The sequence below is a fragment of the Nomascus leucogenys genome, chromosome 13 (genome assembly GCF_006542625.1).
Source record: "Nomascus leucogenys isolate Asia chromosome 13, Asia_NLE_v1, whole genome shotgun sequence".
Classification (NCBI taxonomy): domain Eukaryota; kingdom Metazoa; phylum Chordata; class Mammalia; order Primates; family Hylobatidae; genus Nomascus; species Nomascus leucogenys.
This window is the reverse complement of record NC_044393.1, coordinates 53949658-53962062: the sequence shown is the minus strand read 5'-3', so window position 1 is coordinate 53962062 and position 12405 is coordinate 53949658.

The window sequence follows — 12405 nt, the reverse complement described above, 5'->3', positions numbered from 1 at the left end:
CTGCAGACCTTCGCGGTGAGTGTTACAGCTCTTAAGGCCGCGCGTCTGAAGTTGTTCTTTCTTCCCGGTGGGTTCGTGGTATCCCTGGCTTCAGGAGTGAAGCTGCAGACCTTCGCGGTGAGTGTTACAGCTCATAAAGGCAGTGTGGACCCAAAGAGCGAGCAGCAGCAAGATTTATTGCAAAGAGCGAAAGAACAAAAATTCCACGGTGTGGAAGAGGACCAGGCCGCCACTGCTGGCTGGGGCAGCCTGCTTTTATTCTCTTATCTGGCCCCACCCACATCCTGCTGATTGGTCCATTTTACAAAGAGCCGAGTGGTCTATTTTGACAGGGTGCTGACTGGTGCCTTTACAATCCCTGAGCTAGACATAAAGGTTCTCCACCTCCCCACTAGATTAGCTAGATACACAGTGTCGACACAAAGGTTCTCCAAGTCCCCACCAAAGTATGTAGATACAGAGTGTTGATTTGTGCATTCACAAACCCTGAGCTAGACACAGGGTGCTGACTGGTGTGTTTACAAACCTTGAGCTAGATACAGAGTGCCGACTGATGTATTTACAATCCCTTAGCTAGACATAAAGGTTCTCCAAGTCCCCACCAGTCAGGAGCCCAGCTGGCTTCACCCAGTGGATCCCGCACGGTGGCCGCAGGTGGAACTGCTTGCCAGTCCCGCGCAGTGCGCCCGCAGTCCTCAGCCCTTGGGTGGTCTATGAGACTGGGTGCCGTGGAGCAGGTGTCGGCACTCGTCTGGGAGGCTTGGCTCCACAGGAGCCCATGGAGGGTGGGGGAGGCTCAGGCATGGCGGGCTGCAGGTCCTGACCCGTGCCCCGCGGGGAGGCAGCTAAGGCCCGGCGAGAAATTGAGCGCAGCGACGGTGGGCCGGCACTGCTGGGGGACCCAGCACACCCTCTGCAGCTGCTGGCCCGGGTGCTAAGCCCCTCATTGCCCGGGGCCAGCGGGGCGGGCCGGCCGCTCCCAGTGCGGGCCTGCCGAGCCCACACCCACCCGGAACTCGTGCTGGCGCGCAAGCACCGCGCGCAGCCCTGGTTCCCGCCCGCGCCTGTCCCTCCACACCTCCCCGCAAGCTGAGGGAGCCGGCTCCGGCCTCGGCCAGCCCAGGAAGGGGCTCCCACAGTGCAGCGGCGGGCTGAAGGGCTCCTCAAGTGCCGCCAAAGTGGGAGTCCAGGCAGAGGAGGTGCCTAGAGCGGCTGTGAGGGCTGCCAGCAAGCTGTCACCTCTCACTGCCCCTAGAGGGTTGGGGAGAGGGGCCCAGATGGACCCCAGCTCTTTACTCTCTGCCGACATGAAGGGAGTTTGTTAGCCTTTGTGGCCCTGGCCCAGATCCAGGCTTTCTGGTGGTAGAGGGGCTGTGACCCTGATGAGGCAGCCTCCTTGGGAGAGAGAAGCCATTCTGTTCACTCTCCCTTTGATGCGCTTTCCACGGGAGCTGGCCTGAGAGCTAATCATTGATTTAGCAGCCCGAGAAATGAAAGAGAGAGGGGAGGCCAAGAATGTTTCTGGATCCTCTGAAAGCGCTCTCTTTTAAAACAATTAACAAACATGTATGTAGAATTTTTACATACATTATCCTATTTCTTTTTCATTACAACACTTGTTAGGAGAGGCTCTATTATTCGCGAGGAAATTCAGTACCAAGAGGTGACAGAACTTCCAGATAATGGAGTCAGTAAACAGAAAATTTAGGCTGTGAACACTCCATCTGTGCCTCTTTCACCAGGCAGCTCAGGTCTGGGCACAGAACCAAAGGCTCCCATGCCTTAATCCAGACACCTGGAATCATTCTTTCCCTCTCATCCTCCCTGCTCCTCACACATACCACCACAAGTACTTCCACCTGAAAAATATATATCAAACCTCGTCTTTTTCTGTCTCACTGCTACTGCCTACTCCAGGCCACCCTCATTGCTCACCACCTTACAGATTTCTCTGCTGCTACTGTTGCACTCCCTTGGTTTTCTCTTTCTACCAGCTGTGTGACCTTGGGCAAGTTTCTTAACCTCTAAGGACTGAGTGCTGTCTCTAAAATAGAAATGAGAATAACATTACCCTGCAGGTTGCGCTAAGAGTTCAGATGCTGTGCCTGGAATAGGGCCACTCGAAAGGGTCTAGGATAATCCACCGTGGCTTAAGAATTATTTTGAGCTGAAGGCATTTGAGTTTCTAAAATCCCTTATCTGCCTAAAAACAGAGCCTCCCCAAAGAACTCAACTGTTGTAAATCGCCTCCCCTAATCTCTGCTCGGCAAAGAAGAAGGTTTACACCACACCCAAGCAGAAATTTGTCACATATCTTCCATCTGTGTTGCTAAGGGCCCATGTATCTTTCCAAAGAGTAATTTGTTTTTCCCTAAGTACTGTCCTTCACTCACTTTCTAAGAAGTCATTTGTTCTCTCAAAAATGTCCATCTGCCTCTCCCCATCCCCTGTTAGATGGCAATATATAAGCCCCAAAATTTATTGGCCTCTTTGAGTCACAGTTCTTTGTGAACTCTTTTGCATAAGTAATTAAATATATATTTTTTCCTCTTGGTAATCGGTCTTTTGTTAGTTTATTTATTTTTGAGACAGGATCTTGCTCTGTCACCCAAGCTGGAGTGCAGTGGCACGATCACTGCTCACTGCAGCCTCAACCTCCTGGGCTGAAGCAATCCTCCCACCGCCACCATGCCAATTTTTTTTTTCTCAGCTAATTTTCTGTGTGTGTGTGTGTGTTTATAGATGGGATCTTACCATGTTGCACAGACTGGTCTTGAACTCCTGAGCTCAAGCGATCCTCCTGCCTCGGCCTCACAAAGTGCTGGGATTATAGGCATGAGCCGTCACACCCAGCTTGTCAGTTTAATTTGCAGGCTCCCAATGATTAAAGCTAAGTGGGTCAAGGGAAAGATTTTGCTCCCTGACATTTCCAAGAGAAATATAAATGTCAGACATGTAAGTTAAAGTTTAAAATTTTCTAGTGGCTACTATAAGAGATAAAAAGAAAAGTAAAATTAATTTTCATAATATAATCTAACACAATATAAATAGTATCCATTTAACATGTAATCAATATTTCTTTCTTTTTTTTTTTTTGAGACGGAGTTTTGTTCTTGTTGCCCAGGCTGGAGTGCAATGGCGTGATCTCGGCTCACCACAACCTCCGCCTCCCAGGTTCAAGTGATTCTCCTGCCTCAGCCTTCCCAAGTAGCTGGGATTACAGGCATGTGCCACCATGCCAGCTAATTTTGTATTTTTAGTAGAGATGGGGTTTCTCCATGTGAGCCTGGCTGGTCTCAAACTCCCGACCTCAGGTGATGCACCCACCTCGGCCTCCCAAAGTGCTGGGATTACAGGTGTGAGCCACTGCGCCCAGCCCGTAATCGATATTTCTAAAATATTAATGAGAATTTGCAGCACTATTCACAATAGCGATACATGGAATCAACCTAAATGCCCATCAATGATACACTGGAAAAAGAAAATGTGGTACATATATTCCATGGAATACTATGCAGCCATAAAAAAGAACAAGATCATGTCTCTTGGGGGAACATGGGTGGAGCTGGAGGCCATAATCCTTAGGAAACTAATGCAGGAACAGAAAACCAAATACCGAATATTCTCACTTACGAGTGGGAGCTAAATGATGAGAACTCATGGACACAAAGAATGGAACAACAGACAATGGTGCCTACTTCAGAATGAAGGGTGGGAGGAGGGAACGGAGCAGAAAAAGTAACTATTGGGTACTGGGCTTAATACCTGGATGACAAAATAATCTGTATAACAAACCCCCATGACACGAGTTTACCTATATAACAAACCTGCGCACGTACCTCCGAACCTAAAATAAAAGTTAAAAAAAAGTTAATGATATTTTAATATTCTTTTTTCATACTAAGTCCTCAAATTTCAGTGTGTATTTTTACATTTACTACATAACTCAATTTGGACTAGCCACATTCAAGTGTCCCATAACCACATGTGGCCAGTGGTTGCCATACTGGGCAGCGCAGCCTTAGAGCAAGGCCTGGCTCATAGTGTTCCCTATTACCGTGGTAGTTACTGTTACATGGACGCTGGGCCCCTTGGCCCTGCCTTAGTTTTCCTGTCTGCTCATGGGGAACCCTGACACTGTTAGCTAATCCAATTTTATCAAATAAATCCCAACAGAATTAGCATGTCCACTGGGGCTCCGGGGGGCAGGTGGACATGTTTTGAGTAAGGAGGGTTCAGGAAATGCTCCTTTGAATCAGGAGGAAAAGGATTTTCACATCACTAGTCACTCCTACTGAAGAGGCAGCAGGCACCAGGAGCTTCAGTGGAAAGCAGTAACTAGAGAGAGGTTTCCAGGGCAGAGCTTGGCTATGCTGCCACGTTTGATGATGTCCTTCCATGTCTCTTTAAAAGAGTCTGGCTGGAAGCACCTGGGGCCTGGAAGAACGGTCTGTCCTTCAGCAGAGTTTCCTGCCCCTGTCTCCATGCCACCCTCCCCTGCCCAAATGCAGAAACAAAACGCTGTCTTCAAAGGGCTGTGTCAGGCGGACCAACTACTGGCCCACGCCCTGTGTGGCTGACCAGCCATTCCACTTGGCTGAGCATGAGCTCATTGGAGCCGTAAGTGACTCTGTTCTTCTGCTCAGGGCATCTCAGAGCCTTACCTTTGCCCTCCCAGGACCTGCGGCCCCAGCCCTGAGATGGGGCTCACTTTGGAGGCCCTCTGGCTTCTCAGGACTCCAGCTGTGTAGTGTGCTGTGGCTGCCTTACCAAAGCACCACAAACTAGGTGGCTTAGAACAACAGAAGTATATTGTCTTGTAGCTCTGGAGGCTCGAAGTCTGAAAGTCACGTCTTTGGCAGGGCTGATTCCTTCTGAGATCTGTGAGGAAGCATCTGTTGGAGACCTCTGTCTAGCTTCTGGTAGCCTCCCGCACTCCTTAGCTTGTAGACAACCTTCCTTTTGTGTCTTCACATCATCTTCTCTCCATCCATGTCTGTCTCTGTCCAAATGTTCCCTTTTTATACATCGGTCAAATTGGATTAGAGATGGGATTCAGAGAAGAACTTTGGTTGCTCCTCATTTTAACCTAATTACCTCGGTAAAGATCCCATCTCCAAATAAGGCATGTCAGGGCTCAGAAAACAACAACCCAAAATGAAGGCCTCAGAAGCAACCAATTCCAGGTGGAGGTTACAGTGAGCTGAGATTGCACCACTGTACTCCAGCCTGGGTGACAGAATGAGACCCTGTCTCAAAAAAAGAAAAAATGAAAGAAATTATCTGACCTACCCTTGCTTGATTATAGTCATAAGATCCCCATTCCAGGGAGAGTCCTGCCCCACACGCAGAAGGAAGGAATGCCGGCTTAGAGAGGCCAAGAAGAATCTAGACAGAGAGGCCTTGCTGGGTTTCCCCCCTCAGTCTGTTAGCAGTAGATCCCCTTTAGGTACAATCATATTTCTACAAGGTTGTCCATACTTTATTAAACTAAGCATAAAAATGGACAATTTCCCCTGCATCTTTGGGTCTTCATTCTGATGACTCCTGTGCATACATGTTAAATAAACGTGTATTGCTTTTCTCCAGTTAACCTGCCTTTCAATGAGTTGAGTTTTCAGCGAAACTTGAGAGGGCAAAAGGGAACTTTCTCCTTGGCCTCTAGAGGTCATATGCTGAGGTACTAGGGGTTAAGACTTTAACACAGAATTTTGCTGGAGATATAATTCAACCTATGACAACAGTCTAGCCTCCTTCTGCAAGGGTAAATGTCCACTCTGTCATGCCTGGGAATCCACGAGGTGGGTGAACTTTTGAGGCTTCTGGGCCAGTATTTTATAGAAATAATTGCTTAGTGGAGTTCGCATCAATTCAGAATTTCCTGGAGCTGCAGGCAGTACAGTGACCAACAAAACTCAGCCTTTGTGCTCTAGGAATTGTAATCCAATAGGACTTTTCTTTTCTTTTGAGACAGAGTCTCGCTCTGTCGCCCTGGCTGGAGTGCAGTAGCGCAAGCTTGGCTCACTGCAATCTCCGCCTCCTGGGTTCAAGGAATCCTCTGCCTCAGCCTCTTGAGTAGCTGGGATTACAGGCACCCGCCACCACGCCTGGCTAATTTTTGTATTTTTAGTAGAGGCGGGGTTTCACCATCTTGGCCAGGCTGGTCTTGAACTCCTGACCTAGTGATCCACCCGCCTTGGCCTCCCAAAGTTCTGGGATTACAGGTGTGAGCCACCATGCCCGGCTCCAATAGAACTTTAACCAGATAATAAAATACAGGGTGAAAGGTACAAAGAACAAAGCTATAGTTGAGAGAGTGCTTTCTTGTGGTTGCAAGATAAGTGACAGATTTATGGAGATTTGCTTTGAATAGTCCTTCTGATTCTGAAAGTAAAGATGAGAATGGCTGGGTATTCCAGGGGTAGAATTCCAGGGACAGGTGGGCATTCCAGGGAAGAGTAAATCACTTGCATGTCTGGGAGGTGGACAGAAGTAGCCAGGGTGAGAAAAGGGTAGGAGAGCAGGACACAGCAAATGGTGTGATGGCTTTTCCTGCCAGGCCAAAGAAGTGGCCTTTGATAGGCAAAGGGCATCCCTTGAGAGTTTTCTAGTAGGAGGGCAACAAAGCAAATCATCTGTCAAGGACATGAATCCTATTGGTAAGAATGGGCTAGGAGGAATTAAGGAGAAGGTGGGTGGGAAAGTGTAAACAGGAGGCTCTGGCAGTTCAAATATGAGAGGTAAAGGCCTCAGTTGGGGTAGTTGCTATGGAAATGGAAAGGGAGGAATGAGGGTGTAGGAAAGTGTTTGAAAAGAAAGAACCCAAGGCCGGGTGCGGTGGCTCATTCCTGTAATCCCAGCACTTTGGGAGGCCGAGGTGGGTGGATCACTTGAGGTCAGGAGTTCAAGACCAGCCTGGCCAACATAGTGAAACCCCATCTCTACTAAAAATACAAAAATTAGCTGGGCGTGGTGGTGTGTGCCTGTAATCCCAGCTACTCGGGAGGCTGAGCCATGAGAATCACTTGAACTGGGGAAGAGGAGGGAGGTTGCAGTGAGTCGAGATTGTGCCATCATGCTCTAGCCTGGGCAAAAGAGCAAGACTGTCTCAAAAAAAAAAAAAAAAAAAAAAAAAGACAAAGAAAAATCCCACAGAACTTGACAACGAAATAGATGTTTAGGAATGAGGGGAAAAAGAAAGAGAAGACGAAGATGGTTTCAGGTTTCCCAGTCTGGGCAATTTGGAGAGGGTGAGTACCATTAAGAGATTTGGAAAGGGTGGGTACCATTAAGAGAATGAGGCAGGCGAGTCAGGGGCGTGGCTGCTGGAACACTCCCTGCAGAGGGGAGAGGCTGGCAGTCAGTCCCTTCAATTGCCGAAAGCAAGAGTGACCTCTCCCCTTCCCCTCCCGTTGCCCCTTGTTCCTTTTTCCCTTGGAAGCTGTATCATTTAAATTAAATGTATTTAATCATTTAAAGGCACAGTGTGGTCTCAAGGGTGTTCTTGATGTCATAATGAGGAAATGAGAAAAGGGAAGGGCCTTAAAGTTATATCGCTTTCACGAGACTAAGGAGGAGGAGGTGATGAGAAGCGTGTAGTAATATACATCTGCAACTTCATTTCAGTCCAGTGCTGGGTCAGCACCTCCAGGACACCTTTGACACTGGACGTAGTGTCAAATGGGGCAAAATAGGTACTTGCATTCAGTTCACATGTCCTGGTATTTCTCCCTTTGAAATGCAGAAGATACAACTTTTGGTTCCTTATGAAAGCTTTTCGTCTCCTATGTGGAGAGGCTCTGGAGCACACCTGTGTGAATGTGTGTGTGTATGTATGTGTATGCGTGTGTATGTGTATGTGTGAATGTGTATGTGTGCATATGCATGTGTGTATGCATGTGTGTATGTGTATATGTGTGTATGCGTGTGTATGTGTGCATGTATGCATGTGTGTATGTGTATATGTGTGTATGCGTGTGTATGTGTATGTATGCATGTGTATGTGTGTATGTGTATGTGTGTATGTGCATGTGTGCGTGTGTGTATATGTGTGCGTGTGTGCATGTGTGTATGTATGTGTGTATGTGTATGTATGCGTGTGTGTATGTGTGTCTGTGCATGTGTGCGTGTATGCATGTGTGTATGTGTATGTATGTGTGTATATGCACATATATGTGTGCATGTATGCATATGTGTATGTGCATGTGTGTGTGTGTTTTCATCTATTTGGACCTGTTCTCATTTCATCTCTTCCTTCTCAACCCTGCCTCAGCTCACTCTCACTGCAGGAGTGTTTTAACTCCCTGCAAGCCAGTTTGAAGGCCCCTTGTCTAATCCAGCAGGACACTAACGGGTGTGTGTTTTGTGTGTGTGTGTGTGTGGTGCCAACACTGTAATTGGGAAGTCACCTTCCACTAATAAAATACATGATGCTGGAAACAAGATCTAGCTGAAGCCACTTGTTTTGCTTCAGCTGTAATCTGTTGTCTCTGAGGGCTAAGAGGGGGAAGCCCAAGTGAGAGATGATGTTGTGGTCCCTATAACACGTTTATGGACAGGGCTGACACAGGAACACATCCGGAAACTACCTGAGGTTGAGTCTAAGGGAACATAATAGATGGAAATGCAGAGTAGCCAGGTTGGAGTGAGCTGGTGGGTGAGTGAGATGGTGGGTGAGTGGGTGGGGATGATGGGGAGAGGACTATTGAACAGGCTGGGATATCATCTCCTCTAGTCTCAGTCTGTCCCTTCATAAAAGAATTTAAATTCCCTCACAAAGAATCTAAACACATAACAGTAGGGGACTGACTGACTCCATAACCTTTTAAATACACGATGAAATATACTGCAACCGTTAAGAAGGGTGTGGAGGAAGTGGATTTATTGACATGGAACGATGTTCATGATCTATTGTTGTTTTGTTTTTAGAGACAGGGTCTCACTCTGTCACCCAGGCTGGAGTGCATTGACACAATCGTACCTCACTGTAACATCAAACTCCTGGGCTCAAGTGATCCTCCCACCTCAGCCTCCTGAGTAGCTGGGACTATAGGCGTGAGCCATTGTGCTTGGCTTCCTGATCTTTTGTTGTGCATATGTATAGTATCGTTTGGTTTTTTTCGTGTGTGAAAAGCGTATGAATTCTAAATGTTGAAAGTGGCTCCTAGTTATAGGTGACTTTTCTGTCATCTTTTTATTTTCTATTTTTTTCTTCAGTGAAAATATAGTTCTTGTAAGTTTTTTCAAAGGATAAAATTCTTTAATAACAACACGTGCCCTTGGAAATATTTCTTTGATGTTTAATTGGAGAGAGGAATTAGACGAAGAATACTCTTGACTGTGAAAGTTAGAGCCTGGGTCCCACCCACCAACCCCCCCCCACCCGTCCCCTGCCCCCCCGCACTCCCTCCACTGCTTTCCATCTCAAAGCTCCTGTCAGCGGGATTGCCCTTCTGAGCCCTGCTGGGAAGGATGTGGGCGATATGATAAGCATCACTGCCTTCATTAGGAGAGGGGCCTAGGGGGCCTTAGGCAGGCTGAGTGACTGGCTCTGAAATCCCTGGTTAATCGGTCCTACAGGAGGTAGGAACTGGCCTTCCTTTCTCTCTCCTTCTGTTTTCCAGCTGCCAGCTGCTCCTCTAATGAATAGGTTTTCTTCTGGTTTCAGTCCCATGACTTTGCTTTCCAAGTGCTATTGTACCCAGGCCAGCTGGTTAGCAGGACTGGTTTTTAGGGTTATAGAGTCTTCAGGTCACACGGGGGTTAAGTGCCATGGGAAAGGCCCAAGCAAAGTTAGAACGTCACCAGGAAATCAGGAGGCAGGGCAAAGGTGAAAGGATGTGGGCCTCCCTGCATGCACAGTCTGGGCGAGTGTCCACTAAGTTGGCAGAGCATTGTTAGGGACTTGCCTGTAGGGTTCCTACAACAAAACTCTCAGGGCCTGGGTGGGAGCCAGGAGAGTGTCCAGGTGTTCTAGCAGACAGTGATGCAGACTTTTGCCATGGCTTTCAAAGGTTAAAGTGGGTCATGCCTCCCTTCTCAGCAGTGCTGTGCCCCCCGAGGGGTACAATAATGCCAGTGAGGGGTCCTCTTGAGTTCCCATAATTCCTGCAATGAGGAGCTCAGAACCATTGTGCAGCTTTAGAAAACTGTTTGCCTTGGGAGGCCGAGGTGGGCAGATCACAAGGTCAGGAATTCGAGACCAGCCTGACCAACATGGTGAAACCCCATCTCTACTAAAAATACAAAAAGTAGCTGGGCGTGGTGGTGCACGCCTGTAATTCCAGCTACTCAGGAGGCTGAGGCAGGAAAATCGCTTGAACCTGGGAAGCGGAGGTTGCAGTGAGCCGAGATTGTGCCATTGCACTCCAGCTTGGGTGATAGAATGAGACTCTGTCTCAAAAAAAAAAAAAAAAAAGAAAAGAAAAGAAAAGAAAACTGTTTGCCTGCAGGACTCTTTGTCGTTTGGTTTTACTGTGACCTGGGACCTCTCTCAGTATGGGGAGAGCTTTTTTTTGAGACAAAGCCTCACTCTGTTGCCCAAGTTGGAGTACAGTAGTGCAATCTATGCTCACTGCAACCTCTGCCTCCTGGGTTCAAGCGATCCTCCTGCCTCAGCCTCCCTAGTAGCTGGGATTACAGGCATGTGCCACCAAGTCTGGCTAATTTTTGTATTTTTAGTAGAGACAGGGTTTCACCATGTTGGCCAGGCTGGTCTTGAACTCCTGGCCTCAAATGATCCACCCGCCTTGGCCTCCCAACGTGCTGGGATTACAGGTGTGAGCCACTGCACCCAGCCGGTGTGGGGAGATCTTACCTGGAGAAAAGGAGAGGCCTGAGAACATCCAGCCTTCCCAGCACTCTGGGGCTGTAGCCTCTCAACTCTTCTTGGCTGCTCTTCTGAGGATAAAGGAATTCTCACATACCAATTTCAGGGGGCACAGCTGGAAAATAGGGAGCAGTGGTTAAGAACTCTGCCTCTTTCTAGCTGCCCTGAGCCACAGTTTCTTTATAGGCAAAAGGAAATACTCATAGTGTATGTTTCCATGTTGCTGTGAGATAATGTAGCATAAAGAATTGAGAGGGCAGTGCTGGGAACATACCAAGCAGGGATGAACTTGAAAAACATGTAACAACCAGTAAGGGCAGAGGAAGCTCCTTCTTTGCAGATTGGAGGTCAAGATTGTGCTGGAGCAGGTTCTGGAGAACACTTCAGTGCCAACATTAACCCATTAGCTGCTGGGCTGTGGGGAGTTTCCAGAGAGGCATTGGGTGAGGAAGAGGGGTGATGCTATTTATAATCAACTATGAAATTATTTAAATATTTTAATAATAAGCTATGGCTGTATACTATGTAAATAGTAACTGTAGTTCTAAGTATTAGTAAATATTAATTGTTAATTAGTATAAAGATTAGCTATAGGGCTTTTATAGCTAGATTCTCTCTTCCCCAACACACACACATATACCTCCATTCTTATTTACTTTATTTATTTATTTATTTATTTAATTTATTTTTGAGACAGAGTCTCACTCTGTTGCCCAGGCTGAAGTGCAATGGTGCAATCTCTGCTTACTGCAACCTCTGCCACCCAGGTTCAAGCAATTCTTCCGCCTCAGCCTCCCGAGTAGCTTGGATTACGGGTGCACATCACCATGCCCAGCTAATTTTTGTATTTTTAGTAGAGACAGGGTTTCACCATGTTGGCCAGGCTGGTCTTGAGCTCCTGACCTCATGTGATCCACCTGCCTTGGCCTCCCAAAGTGCTGGGATTATAGGTGTGAGCCACTGCGCCAGGCCTTCATTCTTAACTTTAAAGACAAAAAAACAAGCAAGCACTTAGAAAACGTACAGGACCAACATGGGTCAGACTTGGATTCCAACTCTTCAGATGTGCAGTATTCTGGAACCCAGAAACACATGTGCGCCACCAGCCAGGGGGCAACTGCTTTCAGACAAGCAAAGCTCTGTTCTCAAGGCCCAGAGTTGGGTGGACCTTCCTGTCATGCTCCACCCAATGTGGATTCTGCAAGTTACCGGACTGGAGCTTCAGGGAGACATCACTGGTTGGGTGTATGGAAAAACACCCCTGCACTTGCATGGCAAATCAAAAGGAGCTCTGTATAAGTTTGCTAGGTGCTCTGATCTGAATGTTGGTGTCTCCCTAAAATTTCAATATGTTCCAATATGTTGAAAGCTAATACCCGATGTGATAGTATTACCAGGTGGGCCTTATGGGAAGTGATTAAATCATGAGGGATCTGCCCACAGGGATGCCATTAATCTATTTATAAAAGAAGTTGGGGGGGAGTGCCCTTCTGACCCTTCCACCATGTGACGAAGTGACACAAGGCGCCATCGGTGAAGCAGACAGCAGCCCTCACCAGACATCAACTTTGCTGGAG